Source organism: Protopterus annectens, chromosome 10.part0, assembly GCF_019279795.1.
Source record: "Protopterus annectens isolate FY-2018-M chromosome 10.part0, PAN1.0, whole genome shotgun sequence".
Lineage (NCBI taxonomy): Eukaryota > Metazoa > Chordata > Ceratodontiformes > Protopteridae > Protopterus > Protopterus annectens.
In genome coordinates, this window is record NC_056744.1 from 104702376 (window position 1) to 104728298 (window position 25923).

Below are 25923 nucleotides of genomic sequence, written 5' to 3' on the forward strand. Positions count from 1 at the left end.
TAACCCTTTAGGGGTTAACGTTTGATATTTTAAAATAAAAGTCAACTCTTTCCTTAAAAGTTCATTTCTTATTCTTCCTTCACTAGCTTCATTTCTAAGAACCTGTTCCAAAATAGTTACCCTTAAACTATCACATTCAGAATTATGATGTTTTACAAAATGCTGCACCAAGGGACTTTCCATTTTATTATTTTTAATGTCCCTTAAATGTTCCATGATTCTAATTTTGAACATTCTCTTAGTTTGACCCACATAAATTTTTTTGCAACCACATTGAATAATGTAAATAACTTGTTCTGTTCTACAACTAAAAAAAACATTAGATTTAAAAGTCATTCCATTAATATAAGAAAAGACATTTTCTACATAAGCACAAATTTTACATTTTCCACATGGTGTTGTTCCTTTACTCATAATTTGTCCATATATTCTCTGCATAGGCTTCATAAATTTAGTGTGTATTATTATATCCTTAATGTTTCTCCCTCTCTTATAGGCAAACTTTAATTTATTTTTCATCAACTCATCCAGTTCTCTAAAGTTCTGTAAGAACTTCCAAAAATGTAGAATACATCTCTTGATGTCTTCATTACATATATTAAATGTAGAGACCATAAAAATTTTATCTAAGTCTTCTTTATTATTTATATCTATTGCCTTATTTTGTTTTTTCCAGTACTGAGGTCCACTGTTGTATCTTTTATTAAATATTTTATTTCTACTTAAATTTATTAGTTGACTATCATATCACCTTTTTATAAACATTTCTGTTGTATTCTTTATCTCTTTTAAAAAATCTCTTTCATTATTACAAATACGAGATATTCTTAAAAATTCATTATACGGTAAAGCTTCTAATGTATGCTTTGGGTGACAACTGATGCCAATCAAAAATTGGTTTAAACAATCAAACTTTCTATGTATACTAGTAACTATAAGTTTGCCTAGAATTCCTTGTAAATTAATATCCAAGAAGGAAACATTCTCACCACATTGTATACCATCAAACTTAATGTTGAACCTATTAATTTGTATGTCCTTAACAAATTTATCACTTTCCAATTTACCTCCCTTACACAAAAAAATCAAATCATCAAAAAATCTAAAATAATATATAACATGTTTCTTCACAAACAAGTGCGTGTAAATATATTCAGATTCCACCAATCCCATAAAAATATTTGCATACATGGGTGCAAATGCTGCACCCATGGCTGTTCCTTGAATTTGGTGAAAAACTCTGTCACCAAAATAAAAATAATTATTTTCTAAACAGAATTTCACCAAATCAGTGATGTAATGTGTTAGTGGTGAATCTCCCATCTGTTTATACAAAGCATCTATTCCAAAAGCATTTCTAATATTGGTACAGAGACTTTTAACATCCAAAGTCAACCAGTACATGTCTTCACACCAAATTACATTCTTGATTCTATTTAAAAAGTCAAACGAATCTTGTATGTAAGATGGAAGTTTTTTTGCTTCTTTTAGTAACACATGATGTAATATCACCCCCAAGTTATGCAAAAAATAGTTACTAGCCGAAACAATCGGTCTGCCCAGAGGGTTGATCATATCTTTGTGTATTTTTGGTAAACAATAAAAGTAAGCTGGGCTGCATTCTTGTATATGCAATTTATTTTCAACATCCATATCTGACCAATAACCTAATCTTAAGCCTCTAAATATTAAATGTAAATAATTTTCCTTTGCTACTGATATAGCTTCTATGGGAACTACACAATATATAGACTCATCCTCTAGTAGGTCCATACACATTTTATAGTATTGAGTATAATGCATGACCACAATGTTATTGCCTTTATCTGAGGGCTTTACTATTAACTCATTCTGTTTAGAAAAATTCATTAACTCTGTCCATTCTTTTTTTGACAAGTTGAAATTCACATTTGCTTTATTTATACTATCTATTATTCCATCAACTTCAAAACCAACCATTGTATAAAAATTCTTAATTCCTTCATGTATAAATGGTGGCATAAATTTAGTGTTAGTTTTAACTGTCGACGTATCTATAAGTGCAGTAAGCATTCAACTCGCTAACACAAGACAAGTATGAATCATTCATTGAGTCACTACTGACTTCTAACACATCTCTATTCAAACTATGAGAATCATTTAATAAATCGCTAGAATTTGATCTTCCATCAACAATACAGTTGAAATAATGCCACAGATGTAATTTACGACTAAACTTAAAAAGTTCTGTTTTACATTCATATTTTTTTGGCACAACTGTAGGTACAAATTTAAGTCCATGATTCAAGACAGTATAAATTTCATCACTAATAAAACATCCAGATAAGTTAATAACTGTTTTAACAGAGTAACAAAAATCAGAATTAGTACCATTTAGTCCTTTTGTTTTCGCGCCATGGTCGATATGGCCCTCACCTCTGTGCTTCCTGTTCCGTGTAGGTTCTTTTCTGTTGCCTCCCCATAGATCTTTGGGGGCGAAAATGTTCGGAAAGGAAACAGTCATCCACTGGTGATGGCAACGGTGGAAAGTCACTATCCATATCACTGTCACTTTGTGCTCTATATGCATATTTCACCTTATCTTTAGTTGTACTAACAGTTCTAGCTTGTTGGTAAGATAACCTCTTTTTAAGCGTGAATGCTGATTGGATCCACCAAAAAAGGCTGTACCATTTTCAAAGTCCCACAAATCTCTTTGTATTTTATACATTTTTTGTTCCATAACTTTGTTTTCACGTGTTGTAATTTTCTCTTGAATCTCAGTTAAACAAGATTCAAATTTAGCCCTATCTAAGGAAGTCATTAAATTGGTACACACCACTGAAATTTCTTTCTTAATATTAGAGAGTTTGAGAATGTCACGTTCTATCAGAATTTTTAACCATTCAATAGAACAATAATGTGCTGCTTTTTCCCATCTTGATTGAAAGGCTTTATCAGTCGCACATGTAACTATGAATGGTTCCGACGGAAATTTCACTGCTCTTAAGCCTTTAGGTACAATGTTAAGATCTACGTACCTCTGCAGGCTTGTATAATTGTAATATGTTAACATTTCTTTGTCCATTAGATTTCTCAATTTCAAAGCAAAGTTCTTCACCTGAGTATTCTGTAGGGCGCCTTCCAACATGCACAAAAGGGTTACTACCCCGTTTACTTCTGGCCTCAGCCAAAAAACGCTCCCATACTGGAATACCTGGATTAATGTCCACATTTCTATCTGCATGATCAGAGCCATGCTCCATATTGATGTTAATGAAGCCATCAAGGGTACGTTGGGAGGTGCCTGCGTTTTTCTCCCTAAAAATTCTAGGAATATTTGCACCTGGATCACTGGCCATAAAGACAAAAGTAAATCACTTGCAACACCAAACTGCAGCACCAACTGTGGACGAACTGGAATACCACCAAAAGAAACAACAGCCAGTGAAAATAACGTTTTCTTATGGACTATGACAGAGTCATATTTGTACTTGTTCTGGAGTGACCTGAGTGCTTGTGTTATGTGGTGGTTCCTGGCACCTAACAGGCAGCTAACAGTAACCTTCTCCTTGTTCAGCCTAGTGAGTGGGACGTCAGTGTGCCTGACTATAGAGTCACCTATTACTAGTGTGTTGGGTATGTTAATTTGCCTTAAGGGTTGTAATTGTGTGGCACACTGGTTTTGTGAAGTATGTGTTTCATGGTTTGTGTTGGGGGTGGAGGTTGCTTGGACGTCTGCTTTGGAGGTCTCTGTTGCTTCTGCAGATTTTTATTTAGAGCCTCCGAGTATGCTTTCATGTATTTATGTGTGTTTTTTGCTGGTGCTGGTTTCATAGGTCTATGTGAGACTGGTGGTATGATGCAAGTAATTCCCTTCTCCTCTTGACTGCCTGGTCCAGTCTTGGGTTGAGAGAGCTTAGCCTCCAGTTTGGCTGTATAACTGCATCTCTCGCAAGTATTAGTGTTTGGTGGAAGGAGGAGAGGGTTGTCTGTGTACATGAGGCAATTGTAACACTGCCTCAAAATGCCCAGATTCACCAGTTGGACCAGAGAATACACCTGAAACCACCCTTTGGACATGCCTGGATAGGTACAGTGAACTGTTTTACTGATTGGCTGGTAAGGTCGAATAGAGAGCCTTGTCCTTCTCTACAATATAGGGGGGGTCTAGTGCTAAGGTTTATTAGTGCTTGCTATGAGTTTTGAGCAAGTGCCGGTATGAAAAGTGAATGGTTTGAGTGCTTAAGTTGAAAGTTTGTCTAGTTCCAAGGGAAAAATTGAAGAGTAGACTTTGCGAAGCCGGAAATAGTTATACCCTAGCTAACCGGCGCTGCCCGGCAAGCAAAACCTTGCAAATGCGGGTTTTATAGCAGGGAAATAAAAGAGGTAGAAATTAGCCCAAAATGGCCAATAAACTACTAATTTCTGGGCTGAAACCACTCCTCCAGGGACAGATAAGCTGCTCAAAGCTCCCCCTCTCACAGTGAGCAGAGAAACTTCCTTCTATCAAAGTAAGGTATGGGCCAACTCAGAAACTTGTAACACAGCCCTGAATTCAGCACTAACCTGAAAACTGGACTATACTAGCTTAGAAAGGCAGGAAAACAAGTATATATTTTTTCTTTTTTTTTTGTTTTTTTTTTCAGAAAATAAAGCAGATACAATCAAAAAACACTTTAAATGCACAGAAATGGCTATCACACATATATACAAGAACTTTGACAGGTCACACACAACAGATTATAGACATATTTACAAAATCTTATGCAAAACATTTTGACTCCACAAAAGGGGTGGTAAGTCATCCTATAGACCCTTAAGTCTACTTTCATGTTGTGGAAAATAATGGAGAAGTAATATTGGATAAGTTATTGTCAGAACTGGATACTTTGGAACTTAAAACCATATATCAGCGTGCATATGTTGAAAACAGATCTATTACCACCTGTAACATGATGTTCAATAACAATACAATAACAGCTATGAATGAAAAATAATGCTGTGATGCAATTTAATATAGATTTAACTTCAGCATTTGACAGGGTCATACACAACACTGATCAATAAATTAGTACAACAAGGTATTGATGTACTCTTGATAAGATGAGATAGCTGCATGGATTACAAATAGGACATGGCCAAGTATCATACAGCAACTGGCCAGGTGAAATACTTGGTTACAGTCAGGGTGTCCCACAGGGCTCTGTCCTAGGCCCTTACCTGTTTAGATTGTATCTTTCAGACCTAACTTTTTCATCTGATGTGTTCTACAGTCTACATGCAGACGACTGAAAGTGGGTAAACTGATTACATGTGTTACGACTTGACTATTTGAGCACAAGAGAAAATATGCTGATAAATATATCAAAAACTAAGTATATGATATTTGGTAGGCATAAATTGAAAGGTGAATACTTAATACAGCACACAGTGACTGAACCTGTAGACTGGTACTTTCAGCTATGGGTTTTTCTAACCATATCAACCAATTGGTTAATGATAGTTAAAAAACTATAGGTTGGATAAAAAGATTTATCAAGTCCAGGAAATCAAAAATAATGAAGTCATTGTTTGTTAGGTACATTAGACCCAAACTTGAGTATGGAATAACAATATGGAAACCCTATAAGAAAACAAGCATGAGTAAACTGGAAAGAGTACAATGAAAATATACCAAGGGTATCCATGGATATAAAATTTTAAGTTATTAAGAAAGACTATCATCCGACTTGTACAGTACATCTTACAGATATCTAAGAGCAGATCTTATTTAGGCATTCAAGATCAGGTACATTCACTGACCAAGAACTATCTTTTTATCATCATGTAGCCACTGTTATGGAATCCTTTTATGAAGTCAGACAAATCACCAGGGGTATTTCTTCCAGATCTAAAGAAGTTATCCCTCCCTACTTCTCTCAGATCAGGCCTATAAAGAATATAGTGGCCCTTTTGTTATGTACTTGTCTATGTAGATATTCCAACATGAGAAACAGCAGCATTTCCTTACTAAAAAGATAAGGGCATGTCTTCCTTGAGCAATCCTGTTAAGGTGTAATCTCTGTCTCTCTCTCTCGTGTTGCCTACAGACTCTTGAGAGGTGACCTTTGTCTAGCCTACTCACTCTCGAAGGATTCAGTCCTATACAACCTCTTATATATGTGCAAAAGTAATAACATCCTAAACACTTCATCAAGAGAGCTTAACTTCTATTGAAACGTAAGTAGGACCTGCTGGTGAGATTAATGTATATCCCAGAGAATAGAATCCTTATTTAAGGAATAGACTTCCTTTAGATATAAAGCGGAGTAGCTCCCTGACCCCCATTAAGCGTAACCTGAATGAATGGATGGGCAGTCATAAATGCACCCTGTGTCTGGCTGTTCAAACCCTCATTGAAAGGGGTAGAAAATAGGTATAAATCAAGTTGTGTCACAATGGGTACCTGCAATTTAGGATATTGTGGATAGGCTACTAATGGTCTTTTGGATCAACAGCCTAGTATTAACCCATGAGCCTAATATATAGGGCATTTAGTGACTAACTACCTCTGGGAATGTTTCGGGTTATCAAAAAGTACTAGAGAATCATCAGATAATCTATGTAGAAGATTCTATAGGAATGAGAAGTGGACAGAGTAGCTGATGCTTGGAACAGACTACCAAATTACATTAAAGCAAGTACTACTTTAGATATTTTTAAGAACAGCCTCAATACTTATTATGGGAACAAGTGTTTTGGTATATTGGCATGCTAAAAGGGCATTAATGTCCGTGCTTGAAATACTTGTCCATATGTATGTGTTGGCACCCCCCCCCCCCCCCATGCACTGCAACCCTGGTGTCTCAGTACTTGTTCACAAATTAATATCAAAAGCTGTGTGATATGCAGAGCACATCAATCTGGAAACATGCAGAACCAGAACTATCTTCACAGTTGAACATGCCTACACATCCATGAATTGACCTTGGGAACTATTGACTCATAAGCATAACCAGCTATCTCCAAGGCTATGGAAAGAATTATCATGGGCCTTAACCACAGGGACATAGGTGAACTTCCAACACTCTTGAACCGACGCAGCTTAGTTTTGTCAAGGGCATATCTTGCTTATTAAACCTACTGTACTTCTTTGATAATGTCCCCAAAAGCCCTAGTTGAGGGAAAACAAGGCATAACACCTATGTTGATTTAGCCAAGGCCTTTGACACAATCACCCATTCAGGTATCATACAGAAAATCTCCCATCTGCGCATTAACCCATACATTACTAGATGGGTAACCAACTGGATTTGGGAAGTCCACCTCCACCAGTAGACCAGTTACCAGTGAAGTACCATAAGGACCTGTGCTGGGCCCTCTACTGTTGGAAACATATTTCTCTGAAGTCCAGGTGAAGGTAGACTGCATGTGGCTTACCAATCCGCAGAGGACTGCAAACTGGGTGCAATCATAGAGAGTCCCCCAACAATGTTAACATATTACAGAAAGGGCAGACTCAGACAAATGATTGGTGCTAAACTCAGACTGAAAAGTAAGCCTCACTGTCCCCTTTGCCAAAGAAGTACCCCTACTAATTATGATATACATAGCACCCCTCTAAGCTCAAACTCAGTGGTGCAAGACTTAGGAACACAGGTTGATAGCAATCTAAACTTCAATCACTATGTGTCTATAGTGGCAAGACACAAATTCTACACTGCACACCTCATATATAAGGGCATCGCATCCAAGACCAGAGAGGTCATAGTTTCTCTGTACTCAACCCTTACCAGACTACTAATTAAGTACAATGCTGCCTACTGTATGTGCCTCACCAGACACATGCAGCAACTGGAGAAACCACAGAGGTTTCTGACAAGAGAATCCAGGGCCTCCAAAACATGACATACATGGAAAGATTGAGCCCAGTCGCTGTACTCAGTGTCATACAGGCTGCTGAGAGGCAACCAGTGTCTGGTCTACAGAGGAGTGTCAGAGCCTGCCCTAATGGAAATGCTGGACATCCACAACTCAAATGGAACAAGAATAACTTGCTGCAGGGATCTCAACCTAGCCTGTGACAAACAGAACATGCGACATATCTCCAGCGATTGCGTCTCCTCTGGAATAGGCTCCCAGTGCATGTGAAGCAGTGTTCCGCAATGTTCCTATTTAAGCAAAATCTTTTCATCTGGATGGGTGATCGTAAATTTACCCCAGAGGTGGCGCCTATGTCCCTCATGGACAGGGGCAGTCAGTGCTGATCACAAACCGGTCTAACAATGACCATATAACTATGGTCAATAAGGACACTTGGCTTGTAAAGGCCCTAGGGCCATTAGCCTAGTAATCTCCTATGAACCTATGGAGGGCTCCCAACATCTTCTCTCCTACATCCAGTGCTGATGTGATCCACCATAAGTTGCCCTGCAGCCTTGTAAAAGTCAGACTCGTGCTGTGATGCTTGCATAAAGTACCAAGCTCCGTAGTCTGTGTACTTAGGGAGTTCTGTTCTCAATACAGTCAAGTGTGTGTGTGTGTGTGTGTGTGTGTGTGTGTGTGTGTTTGTGTGTCTAGCCAGAAGAGCATACGTGTGTATCCTACAGTTACCACTCCAATCACATGAACTGACAATATTTTGACACTTGCACATGCCTACACATCCATTTCATGCAGGCCTCCCAACAACTCTCCAACATGCACTAGGGATGTCGGACACTAGAAGTTGTCCTGCAGCCTTTTAAAAGTCAGACTTGTAGTGCAGTGCTTGCATAAAATACTGAGCGCTGTAGTCTGTGAACTTAGGTAGAGGGTTCTGTTCACTGCAGCCAACTGGTGTGTGTGTGTGTGTGTGTGTGTGTGTGTGTGTGTGTGTGTGTGTGTGTGTGCACATACGTATGCACTTGCTTAACCTTACAGAGAGCCTTTTACATAGGTTGGAGAATAACTGTATATAAATCATTTACATCTATGGTCACTAATAAGTCATCAGGGTTAAAATCCAATAAATTAATTGAGTCCAAAAAGCTCCAGGAAGCTTTACAAATTTGTTGTTCCTTTTCCATAAATCTCAAGTTTATTGCCCAAATATTTGGCACAGGGAGATGTTATGGAGTTTCTTCCATCCACAATGCGCTGCATGGGAGGACTCCTCAAACACTTATGTATCTTGGGGACCTAAACATAATATCATGGCCTCTATAATGCCTATTAAGATAATTAAAAATGTATCTAGAGAGAGATACGCTGCTCGATAAACAAGTCTTTAACTGCACATAAATTCATTTAAAATGCTCCATTTACCCGATTCTTAGACACCTGTTCATAAGTGTCGGTTTGTAAAATATTTAGATATTTCAACATAAAACGTCCATAGTCATATTTCTACTACTATAGCTTGCATTCATACTCAAAATATCCCTACCGTCAAGCTTGCATACCTTTTCGCATAATAGAAGTGCTAGATGTAGGGGAGGGTTAAAGGTACTTGGTATGCTGCATCGATTCCTAGGACTAGCTACATCCTCAAACATAAATATTAAATTCAGTTTCGTTAAATACATTTTGAGATCTATTAAAGGTAGCAGTCAGATTCGCTCTGAAAGAAAGTGCAATTATCATCCCTTTAGGTAATATATTGGCAATTGAAAAATCCACTGGTGTTTCAGAAAAATTATAGATTTTAAAATCCCCCTCTTGCTTACATATTAGTGTAAAATTAGACTTCTCACTTATACTTTCAGTCACATTTATTTCTTCCAAGACACAATCAGTCCCCATGTCCTGTTTTTGCGAGTTTAAACTATCAGCTATAATAGTTATGTCCAATTCTTCCTCTTGTTTTATTTCTGTTGCTGCTGGTTGCTGAATGGAGGTTGGGTCTGATTGTGCGAATGCCAATGATCCCTTTTTGAGGGCAAGTGAAATTCCTGTTGATTCAATTGGTTATACTGGCCCTGATGGTTATGTTTCTCCCCAATTCTGTCTGATCTTTAATCAACATCTGCAAAAACTGAAGGCAAAAAAAGTAAAAAAGATCGAGAGAGACAGAATGGACCATGCCAATGGAACAGCATATCCAACGCCACCTCATTGACAGGTGTGGGGTAAGAGGAAACATTCCAGTTATGGCCAAAATTATAGCAATGGGGGTGAAGTGTCAAATCATAATGGAGCACCACTTGAATGGAACAACATTAATAACACTTGTAATGCAAGAGGAGTAGAACTATATGGGAAGAATATCCCCCACTTAGGCGATCGGACAGCATTAGGGAGAAATGTAACTATCAGGGCCGGTATAACCAATTGAACCAAGAGGATTTTCACATGGCCTCAAAAAGGGACCACTGGCGTTCGCACAATCAGACCCAACCTCCATTCAGCATCCAGCAGCAATGGAATCAAAACAAGCGGAAGAACTGGACATAACTATTATAGCCGATAGTTTAAACTGGCAAAAAAAGCACGTGACTGAAGTTATGAATAAGAACTCTAATTTTATATTAATATGTAATCAAGACAGGGATTTTAAAATCTATAATTTTTTGAAAATACCAGTGAATATTCCAGTCGCAATATTTTATCTAAAGGGATGACGTTTGTACTTTCTTTGCGAGCAAATCTTTCTAGTACCTTTACAGATCTCAAAATGTATTTAAGGAAACTGAATTTATGTCTGGAGGATGCAGCCGCTCATAGGAATCAATGCAGAATAAAGTACCTTTAACCCACCCCTACATCCGGCACTTCTGCTATATGAAAAGGTATGTGAGTTTGACATTAGGAATATTTTCAGTAAGAATGCAAGCTATAGTAGTAGAAATATGCCCAAGTATGAACATTCTATGTTGGAATATCTTAAATGTTAAAATATTAGAATCATGAAGCCGGATAAGGGGTTTGGGTTAGTTATGAATCTCCATGATTACAAAAATAGGATGTTAAATATTTTACAAACCGACACTTTTAAACAGATGCGTAAAAATCAGATGAATGGAGCATTTAAACGAATGTATGTGCAGTTAAAAAACTTGTTTATTGAGCAGCATCTCTCTCTAGATACCTTTAATTATCTTAATAGGACATCCCCTGTAATGCCAGTTATGTTCAGGGTCCCCAGGATACATAAGAATTTGAGGGACCCTCCCATGCTTTCCACTGTGGATGGAAGAATCTCCATAACATCTTCCTGTACCAAATATGTGGACAATAAACTTAGAGATTTACGGAAGAGGAATAATAAATTTGTAAAGATTTCTGGAGCTTTTTGGAATAAATTAATTTACTGGATTTTTACCCTGATGACTTAATAATGACAGTAGAAGTAAAGGATTTATATACAGTTATTCCCCAGTCCCTAGGTATACAATGGGTTATGAAATTCCTAGTGGATAAAGGGGGTTTGCAGGCAGAAAATCAACCTTTACAAGGAGTTATCTGAAATAGTTCTCAATAATAACTATATATATTTTAAGGGGAACTACTACCTACAGAAGAGTGGCGTAGCAATGGGGTCTCCTTGTGGAGCGGTTTTTGCTAATCTGGTGTGGCACAACAGGAGAGTAAATTTATATTTAACAGTGCGTTTAATGAAAGTATTAGGATGTATGTATGATACCTTGATATTTTTTATTGTGTGGAAGGTTGGGACGGGGAGTATCAGAACATTTTTAAGATTACATTAACTCAACAATTTTGAGTTAACTTCAAATGATTTTTTGAAGTTCACATATGAATGCGGTTTTGAAAGGATAGCATATTTAGATGTACTTTTGGAAAAGGACAGGGTCAACAATAGATACATTTCAAGAATATTTAGGAAAAGCACTTACTCAAACACTTTCCTTCATTTGTCAAGCTCCCATCCTTACCACCAGAAGAAATTGGTGGTTAAGGGACAGTTAAGTGAGGGCAGTGAGGATGGTTTCCCTAAATGAACATTTTGTACAGGAATGTGAATAGTTAGTAGGAATGTTTGTGAGGAGGTGATATCCACTAGACCTCTTACAGGAGATGGTGAATGTAATAAATAAAAGAGCAGTGAAGTATTTTAATCCCATACTTCAGAACAAGATTACAAAAGGAGTCATTAACAACATGGTAATTAGGACAGATGAAAACCAGAATTATGACACCACCAATTTTTCTATGTATTTTTCTATGAATTTTATCACCACTTTTAATAGCAATCATAAGACTATAAGATGGATACTAAATAAGAATGGGGCTATTATGGCTGATGATATTCACCTTGGGGAAAACAGGAAGTAAACCTAGGACAGTTTTTCGGACAGGTTTCAGCTTTAAAGTGGAATTTTTGGCTGAATGACAGGAATGCCCATGTTTTTAAGTGGGCAAAATGAAACGTAGGCTAAAAGAGAAAAAATTATGAGCCAGAATATAGTATCAAAAAGAATAAACCCAATAATGCCCTGGCTAAACATATACACCATTCTCCTGGACATCATTTTAAATATGTAGTGATAGAAAAAGTTAATACTGGCTTAAGAATTGGACCCTGGAATCTACACTTGGAAAAGAAGGAACTTACCTGACAGATAAGATTAAATGCTTACAACTGGCCAGGACTTGATTATTGTTTGAATTACTGTTTGTTAAGAATTAAAGCATTGGCCAGATAAGCATTATTAACAATTTAATAGGATTTATATTCATCTATTTTTAATAATGCTACTAACATTTATTAGTAATAATTATTCATTTTTAACTCATTGGATTTATGTTGTTTTATTTATTTTCTAGATAGGTTGATGTTATTCTTGTATATGAGGGTTACAAACATTACTTATCATCACACTTGTAAAAAGGGGGGGGGTGGCAGGTGACATCATGCCGGAACATGAAATGTAATTTATTTTGTACGGTATTTAAAGAGTTGAACAGGAAATTTTTTTTATCGGATGAAGCTCACTGAGATTTTTTTTTACTGTGGATGAAAGCGCTAACCTAATTTTAAGTGTAATAAAAATTTTAAAAAGAATACTAGCGGCAGACCTCTTTTTCACCTTAACGGATTGTGGTTTACCAGTTTGACTACACAACATAGACTATGTTCCCATAGAAGGGTGTACATCAAAATGCATCTATGTGAGTTTGGGGGGGGGGGGCACCCAATGCATGCAACATCCTAACTCTCCTCATCTGTCAGGTAGACCAACATGTCATCATGGTTCTTTTCTAAATGGACACTAGTAATATACCAGCTGTGTACAACAGACCTGTGTGAATTGTTAATGCTACATCATGTCTGTTACATCTGGTACATGTCCTCAAAGAGGTCAGAGGGCATGTATGATGACAACACTATCATCCTTTTGAACTTGACAAGCCCAAGGCATGTGACACAAATCTGCACTGAGGTATTCACTCAACACTGTCAGATGAGGCCATAAACACCTATACCACCAAGTGAAGAGACCCCTGTATCACATACATGGCATCAAAATATGTTGAAATGTGTGAAGTGACCTACAGCTCAGGTCCAGTGATCAGCTCTGTACATCAGGACTGTCTGCTAGGCCCTTTCCTATCCATTACTTAAGTCACATACACAACAAATGACATACATATTCTATGTCCAAACAGCTGTCTGAAGGACTACAGATTGTGGGCAATCATTGACTCCCAACTGTGATATTAGTATAACACAGACAGTATCAACACACACCAAAGAAAACATGGGGGAGGTTGTTATGTCATGAAAACAAACATACAACACAATTACAATGTAGACATCACACCAATAGGTATGTGACCTGTGTCCTGAGGTAGATGGTATGTGGAACATCTTCCAGCATGTGGCCACAGTGCTGACTACTCCCTTGTATGTAACACAACTACTGAGTATGTAAAGGACATCCACATAACAGGCCATAATACCTCCACAGTTCGCAGTCTTTGTCACACTAATAACAGAGTACAATGCATCCTCCTTTGTGCACCTCACTACACGTCTTCCAGTGATGTGTAACTGAAGTGTACCACCTTTGCCACAGTAAGCTAGTCGCACATCTTCTTATTGGCCACACCTAGGTATTCTTTTTGTGCGATAAACATTACTGTCTGATGGTGTGAAACCCCCATCAAGTTGTTACACCAGATACATGTGTGATACTTGTTCCGGTGATGCACACAGTACATACACAGCTGTTTGACAACATTAATGGCATGGGTAACATTTGTGACAGTGTGGATTGTGACACACACACACACACACATATATATATATATATATATATATATATATATATATATATATATATGCCATGTACACCAGTTAACTAGCCTGTATTGATCATAATGTGACATACAGATATAGCAGTGTCCCTCATAATACCTCCAGCAGATGTTACAGTGTCAGGACAGTGTGTGTGACTACCCTCAGAGTGCAGACATGTCATAGTTGTACAAGTGCGTTTGTGTAGAACTCTCTCTGATCACTCAATCACATATGTTCTGTCAGAGGCATGGGCCTACTGATGGTATTATTCTGATATTGACCATGACTTTGTGTGCTTCTTTTAATGTTGTTCATGAGTCTTTACCCATGTCCTACTTGTTGGAGACCTCTGCTGAAATTACACTCTCATTCAGGCAAATTGGTTTGCACAGCTTCACAATATGCACACTATCCCAATTGTACACAACATCCCCATGTCATCTGTATTTTTCATGTAAGGATGTTTATCTCACACAGGCATCTTCCCAGTTGTTATGTCACCTTGTGTGGCAGTTACATAACACACATTTTCACTGTGCAGTCCATACTCTATCATATTGACATGTGATTGGTGCTGCTGCTGAACTGTCTTCCACTGACATGCCCTCATCTGCTGCACATTGGGTTGTTTCACCTGTCCTCTTTCCCTGTGTTCATTCCTACAATTCATCTGTGTAACTTTATTCAATACACAGACTTCCCGAGTGTTTATTTTACATAGTATTCCATGTACCCTTACAGATCATTTACACAACTTTGGTAAAGAATGCCAGGAATGGGGTTTCACAATACTCTGCACTGTATACACTTGTCCTGTGCTGTGTTTGGATCATACACAACTATCATAGGTTGGTACTAGGCTAACTGTCCTTATGGGTCATTTTAAGCCTACCCAATTACCCCATGTGAGAATCAAAACCGGCACCTTGTGTCTGTAAGGTAAACACCTTAACGATTCGGTCAGGCTCCTCTTAACTGTCCAGATTTTTCCAGACTGTCCAAATTTTTGCCTTATATCTTTTGGTCTGTTCCTTATAACATTAGTGGTTTTCTGTCAAATCACTGGGATGATCGCAGGACTTGCGTTACTAAATAATTACATACATTTGAGTTTCAGACTTCAAATCCTTCACAAAATGTACTGCAACACAAACCTTGTTATTCTAGTACATTTCTAAGTTTAGAAGACCAAATATGTAAAATTTGTCCCTATTTCTGGATCATTGTCCTCCCATTATGTTGGTCTTTGTCCAGATGTCTTGTATTAGGGGGTTGAGAGCTATGAGAACTTATATGTTAAGCTGTGATGATCATTGTGGCATTCCACACAAACACACTAACCAACTGTACTCTGATGTACACAGGTTTGTTAACGGTGTTGCTTTACATGGTTTCCTGGCTGGTAACACTGTTGCCAGTCACGAAAAAGTGCTCATTTATGTTTAAACATGGTGCGCGGCACTGCTGCTCACTGCCTACATGGAGCTTACTGAATCCCAGAGGGTGCATACTCAAGCTCTGGAATGAGTAATTCCCAGCTATAATATAGCTGAACGGAGTATCTGGAATAAGAAGTCTAGTACTTCTAACTGTGTTAAGAGGTTATTACCAGCTGATGCTGGAAGTTGAGAGTGTGATCAAGGTAAATACCAAGATAGTTCTAGGTGTTAATTTGAGAGATGCCATTACCACAGGATCGGTGATTTATAGGAAAGAGATGACTGATATAGTCAGGTCTTAAAAAGCATTTTATTGCCTATGGATACATTTATAATTCTTATTACTGAGTCAGGTACAGTTAATAAGGCCATACAGGAATGATGTTTGCATGCCAGATGAGCTGTAGCCCTTTCTTAATACAAGATCCCACCACCAACTTCACAGTCGTGTCACTTACATTACAGCACTTCTAAATTGTGATGGTTACAGTACATGCAAAAGTAAAATTTTTGTGCATATGTAAATACTGTAACTTGTATACATGTAACAGTTGCTCAATTTACCCAAATCTATTAAATATGACAATTAGCATCTACTATGCCTGACAAATATCACAAATTACCCAAATATGTTAATAATTTTATTCACATCTACCATGTTTTGACAAAAAAGAATTGCACAAGTTATTCATCCCTCATTAGAAGAACCTACTGGCTGTCTTTACGCTGCAATTGTTACTCTTGCTGAAACCTATGTAAACTGTATGTTATCCTTTATTCCTGCTCTTGCTTATTGGTTTGGATTATGAGAAAAAGGTCAATGGAACAGTTCACATAACTTGTAACACAATGTAAAACAAAGAGACTGTATCAGCAAGATAGTTTTTGCAACTCTAGTACCTTGGTGCCAATGCCTTCTAGGAGTTACAAATTCATCAATAATGTGCCTTTTTACAAAAAAACTAATGAAACAACTAACCTACTGCAAAACCCTATGAATCTTACAAACAAAGTGAAAATTAAATTATATTAAATAACACCAATCAATATCCAAACCCATTCCCAAAGACACTAAGGGTTACATCAAAGTATTAATATTAGCTTTCAATGTTAAAAACTTTTATCCATATTTCCCCCACATTGTGGGGTTATTTTATTTTGTTTGTTTGCTTGTTTCAAACAGCTATACATTTTAGAGCTGTAAGCTCATCACAACGAAGATGGTTTACATATGTATCCAGGGCTGACTAATGAAGTACTTACTTGACATAAATGCAACTGTAAATGAACTTATAGTTTTCTGGATGTTTTCCTATATAATACAATCATGGCCTCAGCTACAATAAATACCACCTGCTATATTTTGCATGTTGCAATCTCATCTCATAAAACCAATCAAAAAAGTGAACAAAGTATGTCCTACAAAGACAGTCTAACATATATATATATATATATATATATATATATATATATATATATATATACACACATACACACACACACACACACACACACACACACACACACACACACACACACACACAGGATATTACAAAGAACTCCAACACTGTACCTCATAGCATGTTAGTGGGGAAAATTAAGCATGTGTGGGTAGGGTTCTATGGGAAGCAAAGGACAGTAATTGCAAATGTAGAACAAAAAATGGAAACTAGTTTAGTGTAGCAAGGTTCAATGTTTTGACCAATCCTGTTTATAATAACTGCAGCAGATATCACTCACAGAATAGATGCCAAGACCAACTTAACTAATGGCAAAATTACTGTGATGGCAACAAATAAGAAGACCACTTTACAGTAGGATTAGTGGACAGAATACATCTAGAATTAAGTAAAAAAGTAAAAGATGTGTAATTTGGGTGCAAGGAAGGCTTAATATTAAGGGTAAAGTCAGAAAGCACCAAATAAGTAATAAATACAAGGATCCCAATTACCTCAAGACTGAATCATACAATGCAACATGAATGTGCATGGATGAATGCCAACAAGATGTTAAGAGTAGTAGATTTTACAGATGCTGAAGTCACCCGGTAATTATGCACAGCAGATGCTGATGTCACCCGGTAATTATGCACTGCACCAATAAGGTTATAGCTAGTGTTGTGTACAGATCAGGTAGCCAGATCTAAAGAGGTAATGAATTTACTCTGAAAGAAAGAGTTTAACACTATTACAGAAACAGTGAAGGATATGGAGGAGATAAGGAATCTGAGTTATATAGCTTGATAGATGCACTCAAGAAAACAGAAGAGATAACAGGGATATAATCTGGAAATACAGCATTATAAAGTATCATTTCAGATACAGATTAAGAAAAGGGACAAAGAAGAGAAAGTGGTGGCAGCTGAAAGGGTAAAAAATTCAAACTGCACCTTCTATAGCTATGTAAAGAATCTCCACGGCAATACCCAGATTTGCTCTGAGCTACTGCACAATGATACCTCCTATACCGAGCCAAGAGATATTGCCAATATACTGGCCGACAGATTCAGTGCCAACATTACCCCCCCCCCCCCAGGACCAATCACAATACCAGTAGATTGCCAGGCATCCAGTATTACTGCTGCACAGGTTAAAACAGCACTGTCCAAGGCCAAAGAATACAGCATCTATGGGACCTGACAATATCCCTGGCTGTGTTCTACATGAACTACAGAGTGAACTGTCACCTCACCTGTGTGCCCAGTTCAATTATAGCCTCACCTCAGGCTTTGCCCCTACCGAATGGCGCACTGCTACAGTCATCCCTCTCCACAAAGGAGGCGCGACTACAGACCCTGGGAACTATCGCCCCATTAGCCTGACGAGTCTAATATGCAAAGCTATGCAACGCATCACCATGGACCTAATAAACAAAGATATAGAGAATCAACAAACTCTGGATCCCACACAGTTTGGTTTAGTGAAGGTAGATCATGCCTGCTCAACCTGGTCAACTTCTGTGAGTCAGTCACCAGAGCTGTAGATGAAGGCAAGGTGGTTCATACTGCCTATCTTGATCTGGCCAAGATACCATCCTCCACTCAGGAATCTTAGAAAAACTCATTAAGCTACGCATCAACCCCTATATCACTAGGTGGGTTGCATACTGGCTCACAGATAGAACCCACAGTGTGAAAGTAGCTGACTCCGAGTTAGACTGCTGACTAGTCACGAGTGGAGTCCCACAGGGTTCAGTCCTGGGTCCTCTCCTGTTTAGTATCTACTTCTCTGAAGTCCAGGCTAACACGAAGGGACTCTGGCTGACAAAGTTCACAGACAATTGCAAATTGGGAGCTATTATTAACTCCCCAAGTGATGTTGACATCCTACAAAAAGGCCTCACTGAGACCAACGACTGGTGTCAGAACCATGGCCTTAAGCTCAATGCCAAAAAATGTGTTGTCATCCCCTTTGGGAAAAACCCGGTTCCTGTGAATTACCACATCGATGGTAGTCCACTGAAGACAGAAGGCGTTGTAAGATATCTGGGAACACAGGTTGACAGCAACCTCATTTTTAATCACCACATTGCCACTGTGGTCAGAAAGTCCTTCTATGTGGCACATCTCATTACGAACGGTTTTGCACCCAGGAAGAAAGAGGTCAGTGTCTCCCTCTACTCTTCCCTCATTAGGCCAATCATTGAGTACAATGCCCCATTTGGCAGGTACCTCACTAGACACCTGCAACAACTGGAGAGGCCGCAAAAGTACCTCACAAAGAGGATCCTAGACCTTAAATACTTGTCCTATATGGACAGACTGAAAAAACTCCCAACTATTCTCTGTCTTATACCGCCTACTTAGAGACGATCTCTGCTTGACTTACATAGTCATGTCTGACCCAGCTGCTCTGTTAGAAATGCTACATCTAAAGAAATCCCAATCCCTCCGTACCACACGCACCAGAGACCTCAACCTCATTACCACAATCAACAGAACATAGTGGAGGGACAGGTTCATAACCCAGAGACTGCCCTTGCTATGGAACAGACTTCCCATACATGTCAAGCAGAGCACCTCGCTGACCGTCTTCAACAGAAATCTTGATGAGTGGATGGGAAATAGAAAATTCACCCCAGGGATAACTCCAGTGGCTCTACTCGACAGAGGCACTTGGAACTAAGGTCGAGTGGCACAATGGCTAGGTTTGTAAAGGCCCCAGGGCCATTAGCTTAGTACACACTTATGAACCTATATCAGAGAGTGGTGGGATTCTGGAATAAACTGTCAGAGGCAGAAGCACAACAAACTTCAAAGTAAAAATAAAAAGCTAAGGATGTCATGACAGATAGAATAAGGCCAGTGTATAAGGTGTTAGGAAAGGGGTACCTGCATGGGGGAACTGCACTGACTGCTCTAGGCAGGTCACTGCTCTTCCACATATTTTTCAATCAATGCAATAAATGGTTTTACTACTGGACTGGTGCTCTTCATTTTTTATCAGCAACAGATGGCTCAAAGAAACTTATACTGTGTTTTCATAAAATTCCTTTTTGATTTTTTTTACTTTAATAGTTATGCTTGTTTACTGGTGAAGTATACGGACGACAACTGACCGGTGTCAGGCACTGAAGAACTCAGATCTGATACACAAATATTAATTTAAGAGAAAATAATACAACAATTTTACTTTCTAAATAACACAAATTAGCATAAGCTTAATTTACATTAACGTTGCAACAGGTTAACATAAAAGTACATACAATATTTACATGAATTTTCCAAAGATATGCAAAATGAAGGAACTAATGATGAAGTGGAAGACAGGAAAAAAAGACTGGTTAGGTGACATGTCCTGTTTGGACGCAGGAACACTTGGCATCCTTGAGAAGACTTTTTCTTTATTGAGGTCTGAAGTTGTGGTAAAAAAAGACTAGTTAGGTGACATGCCCTGTTTGGATGCAGGAACACTTGGCATCCTTGAGAAGGCCTTTTCTTTATTGAAGTCTGAAGTTGCGGTAAGAGGGGCATTCTTTTAGGTAGATTATGAAGGACTGCCAAAGAGCATGAACTACAAGAAAAGGAAGATTGGTGCAGTAAAGTATAGAGGTGGGTGTTATGACTGAGAGCGTCAGTGAGTCAAGTTGTAAGAGGATTTTTAGGGTAACTTTGGATACTACAGGGGAGAATGTTTTGAGATCCAGTGGTTTAAACTGGTGAGCTCCAAGAAAGAAGTTAGCTCTTTTACAGGAGGCCGTTTGACTTCAGTAATGGTGAGGCAGTAGTAGTTTGTGATGAATCTGCAGAGCTGTTTTAGACTGAAATATACAATACATATGCAAACAAGTACCACGTTGCAATATGGCCATCCCCATGTCCAGCTTCAAAGGGGTTATAAAACTATACACTCATTTATTCTCAGTTTGCTAGACTTAGACTAAAACTTAAGCATGTTCCGTTTTTTCTCCACCTAGTCAACATCAACAAGTCAACCAAAAAAAAAAATGAGTAAAAAGAGAAAAGAAACAAGCTTCCCTACTTCTGCCACCTCCAGTTCCTCTCCTGTTTCCTCTGGCTAGCAGCATAACAAATATCACACTAACTACTTACACTAAGAGTTTTTTTTTTACTTTTTAAGTACACTCTTATTTTTTTAAACGGTACATCTAACTTTGTGAATTTTATTGTTTACTGAGTTATCAAGGATCATTGCATCAAACTGGTTAAATCTGACCAGGACAGTGTGGGCATTCTGTTCTGTTTACGTTTCATAGGGTATTTGACATCCAAATAATGTAACAGTAACTATAGCTTTAAGCCAAATCCAAAATGATTGCTGCACAAAAACGCAGAAGCTATCTCATAATATTTATTATAGTATACAGCATGATGCTGGAAAGCCAAGTTGAGTCACGCGTACGACAATGGATAAATTCAAATTCCCCATGTTTCTGCTCCCCTACAGATCATTTCGAGACACAAAATCTTCCAAAACATTATACTGATATAAAAGGCTTGAAATAATATGAGCATCAGTTGCTAACATAAACTGCAAAAAGAACCCTTACCGCAAAAAGATTCATCAAGATATATTTAAACTTACCGCAAAAGATTCATCAAGATATATTTAAACAAAAAATGTAACTACGCATATACCAAAGGGAACTAAATACCCCAATGAACAATATTACATTTAAAATGTATGCTACAGTACCGAAAAAAATATATACAGGAGCACGACCATGCATTACACAAAACAGTATATTTAGTTCGTTTCCCTTATGTAACCACTTACAAATAAATGAGCAATGAATGAGCTATGGCAAGATACAGCATCCAAGTATCACTCACTTGCAAAGCAGTGGACTCAGTCAAATTATGCCTGAACAAACGTTGAAGTGCATCTAGGGTCAAAACATTCATGGCATAACACTTAATATATACAGCATATGTGATTCCATAAAAATAAATACCTCTAATCAGAATGGATAGTGTGTGTGAACACTGTCTAGCTAAAGAAGCTGGAATCCTTCGGCATTCCTACTGTTGACAGACTGTGACTTTTAAAAGGTATGCCTAACTTCTGTATCGTAGTAGAAGTCAATCAGAAAAAGAGGATGAAGTTATTCCAAACTACTTAAACGCTACCTAAACAAGACTATGTGATTCGTTAACATGTAGCATAGCAACTACTTGTAAACAAGACAGGCTTGTGATGTAAAGGGGTGGTGAAAAATCAAGCAAGATCCAAAGCACACTAGAAACCTCCATTCTAGTTTTTTGGCACTTGCATATTACTGATGGTACTTACTGATAAGAAGCCCTACACTAAACAGGTCCTCGATTCAACAAACGTCCCCAGATTCTTGTCTCTCAATGCCTCTTGCACAATTACTGCTTTCAGAGTCCCGCGCTCGACTTTGCTCGGCAATCGTCTTTGTGCCTTGAAGGGGAGGATGCTGATGCTAACACTAACCTATCCCAACAAGCTTGCTGCCGTAACTGGACTTTTGCCAAGCGCGGATAAAGACAGTCTCACTCATGTACCGCGAGCTTGACTGCTCTATACGTAAACAGGAATGCGCAGTTATAGTTGCCAAAAATGCCCCTTAAACTTTTTGCTTGGAAAGCTGCATTACCCACGTTTTCACCTAAAGTAGACTTAGTGCTATCCGATATATATATATATATATATATATATATATATACATATAAATATATATACATATGTATATATACATATAAATATATATATATATATATATATATATATATATATATATATATATATATGATTCAATTAGGCGGCTAATACCTCCAAATTCTATCATTCTACTCAGCGATCGTTTGTTTGGGGCTTGAGGGGGCGGGAACTTGGAGTGAAACACTATAACACTTCCACTAAACCTTCCAACGTGAATACCAAAGGTCTTCCATCTTGTGGGTGTATAGTCATGCAAACGCTGCTTAAACATCTGCAGAATTTCCAAAGAATCACTCTTAACGTTTTTCCAAGTTTATTCCAGTCGTGGTTAATGGCTATTTCGGTTATGTTAGAAAAGTTTAGTTTTATAAGAAACATTTACAAGACTATACTTGTTTAAAGTAGCATCATTTGTAATTGCGTTCGTGGGGTTAAGGAACTAGAGACCTTCTTACTCTGATGTATTTGCTTGCTGGCATTAACCGCCCACTTTATCGCGCGTTGTATATTGCTGAGTCGAATCAGTTTCATTGTAAAGTAGAACATCTGAGATGTTATAGAAGTTTCTGTACAAGAAATGCAGTATCCTGTATTGAATTAGAATGAAACTTGCAGAGGAAACAATAGAAAATCCTATTACATTCCAGCATGACCAAAAGGATAATGTCAATGTTATTTTCGGGTGTAAAGTAGTGCCCTTTCCTCGGGTGCTGTTTATTGCAAAAGTGCTAAATTGCGTATTTAAGTCGTCAGCCACACCAGTAAATGTACTCAGTCTTCCACCTCCAGAATGTGGAACACTAACTTTGGGCAGATACGGAACACATACAAGTCTTTGGCTAAGAAACTCTATTAATTCAAACACGCCACACCGAGGTCGCGCCATACCTCGTCTGGCCTTCATTTACAGACATCCCTGATTTGACTCAAATTTTAGCTTTGTCCCTCTTAATCCCTCCTAAAACTGGTGATTTTGGAGACAAGTTGGTAAATAACTCTGATTATTGTCATTATTTAGAAAACGTTATTTCTTTTACTTCAGAAAATGGATGTTACTGCACATTATTTTGTTCTCTCAAGTTAAAGGTACTAATATTTAAAGTGTTATGAATAATTGAGAGGTATGGGTCGCGAAGGTTCGCGTTTGTTTGCTTAGCTGCGCCTACAACACAAACGATCGTGGTGAAATACAACTAAAAACTGCAGACTTGCCCAGTAATCACATTATGTTCGCTGATCATAGCTGTCCTGATTTCCAGGGATGTCCCTGATTTTGACTCAAATTATAGTTGTAAACCTCTTAAAACTGGCTGTTTGAGAAAAGGTGATGAATTGCACTTTATAAATAATGATAATAATTACAGTTAAAAACGTCCTTTAGTTTAGAAAATTTATATTAATTCACATTCTCTTATTCTGTCGATGTCTCATGTTAATAGTGCTAATATTTTAAAAGTGTCGCTGATTATTTGTGGCTTTGCTCTTTTTGGTTGAGAGCTATAGGTGCGATAGCAATCACAACAAGCCAAGATGTTTGGGAGCGGAACTGTCATAACTAATATGTACAAGTTGCTAAAAAATAATCAGTGTTTTTTTTCCTCTCCCTCCAGCCTTACTCCTGCTTTAAGGAAATGTCTTAAAATAATTACAATACTTTCAAACTCGTATCCACAAAATAGGGAACAAATCCAGAAATAATCAGATGTCTAAAATCATGGAAACTGTTTAAAATGTTAACTTGAAAAGTTGATGAATAAGAGAATGTGAATTAGCATGCATTTCCTGAAGTAAAATAAGTCTATAATGATTATCCTTTATTTGTGCACTCCATCCCATTTAATCCCAAATCATCAGTTTTAAAAGGGAACAGGAGGGGAAAGACAAACATTTTGAGCCACAACCAGGGATCTTCATCAAACTCCGGAACAATTAAGAGGTATGTACAGATGTTAAACCTATTTGCCTTTGTAAAAAAAAAAAAAACTTGGAATTTTTAAGGCTCAAAATGAGGAATGCTACTGCAAAGGAGGTACAGTCGAAAAGTATGACAGTAAAGCATAAATGTAGTGGTACGTATGGCCAGAGGCATCCAGCTATGCAAACACGGAAAACATGCAAACTCCAAAGAGAAAGAGAGACCAAGCTCAGGATTGAACCCTTGACCTTAATACTGAGAACCATAAACCTTAGCCGCTGAGACACCATGCTGCTGGATGGTGTCATATCAACATTTATACAATGCATTACCTGCACCAGTGGCAAAGAAAGATAAAGTTCTATGAATCAACTGACTCTATTTCAAGTAGCAGCTCAAGTGCTATACAGGGCAGGCAAGTAAGATGGGACTGCCCATCCTGGGGGGGGGGGGGGGTGCTCCCTCAGGGGCACACAAATGCAGGTTGATTTTCATGGTAATCAGGTAAACAATTACATCGTGCCTCCTGTGAGTGGGTGGGGTAGTTCTGTTGATGTCAGAATCTTGTGAAACTGAGGGGCAGTTCAGCTGTGATGCTCACTCCATGCCCCATCCATGGGTTGTTGCTAGTCAGTCACATGGAGGTATGGCATAACAAAAAATATCTGAGCCACTCCTGAAAGCTACCTAAATGAAGATCCCGTCTGAATTTATCCCTGGTGCTTGAAGATTTAATGTGCCAAGTGGCTGGAAGAGAGATGATAATCAGCAAGCAGTGGGGTCAAAGTGGAGAAAAGAATTATAGCAGCCCCCAATAAGCATTCACTATCTCATCAAAATCAAGTCTGATAACATAGGCACCAAAATAAAATTTGATCAGACTTTCAGATTGAGTCATTCTGTCCTAAGCCATACTGTTCTCAGTAACATGCCTAAGTTGAGTTTTCTGGCAAAGTGGGCTGTTTGGTGCACTTGACTATGTTTTGTATATTACACCAAGATGGGGTGATACCACCCTGGATAGCTGAGTTGATGCTTTAACTTCCAATGGCTGAAATAGTAGTTTGTGAGGTGTCCATACAGGTGTTGCAAGGTAAAATGTATAGTTAAGGCAAGAAAGTTACCTAAGGGTGACAAGGGAATCTAAGGAAATGATTTACAGATCTTAATTACTGACTCAACCTGCTAATGCAAGGAGGTTAACAAGACAACAGTATT

General features: G+C 38.0%; 1 protein-coding gene across 1 annotated transcript in view; it reads right to left on the minus strand.

Moving 5' to 3' along the window:
- The window catches only part of CEP131 (centrosomal protein 131), a 1433457-nt gene extending 1410861 nt beyond the window's left edge, over nt 1-22596 (minus strand). The window contains exon 1 of the mRNA XM_044085078.1: nt 22398-22596. The gene's annotated coding sequence lies outside the window, so the exon portion shown is untranslated. The remainder of the gene's footprint in view (nt 1-22397) is intronic.
- Nucleotides 22597-25923: the final 3327 nt, after the last annotated feature.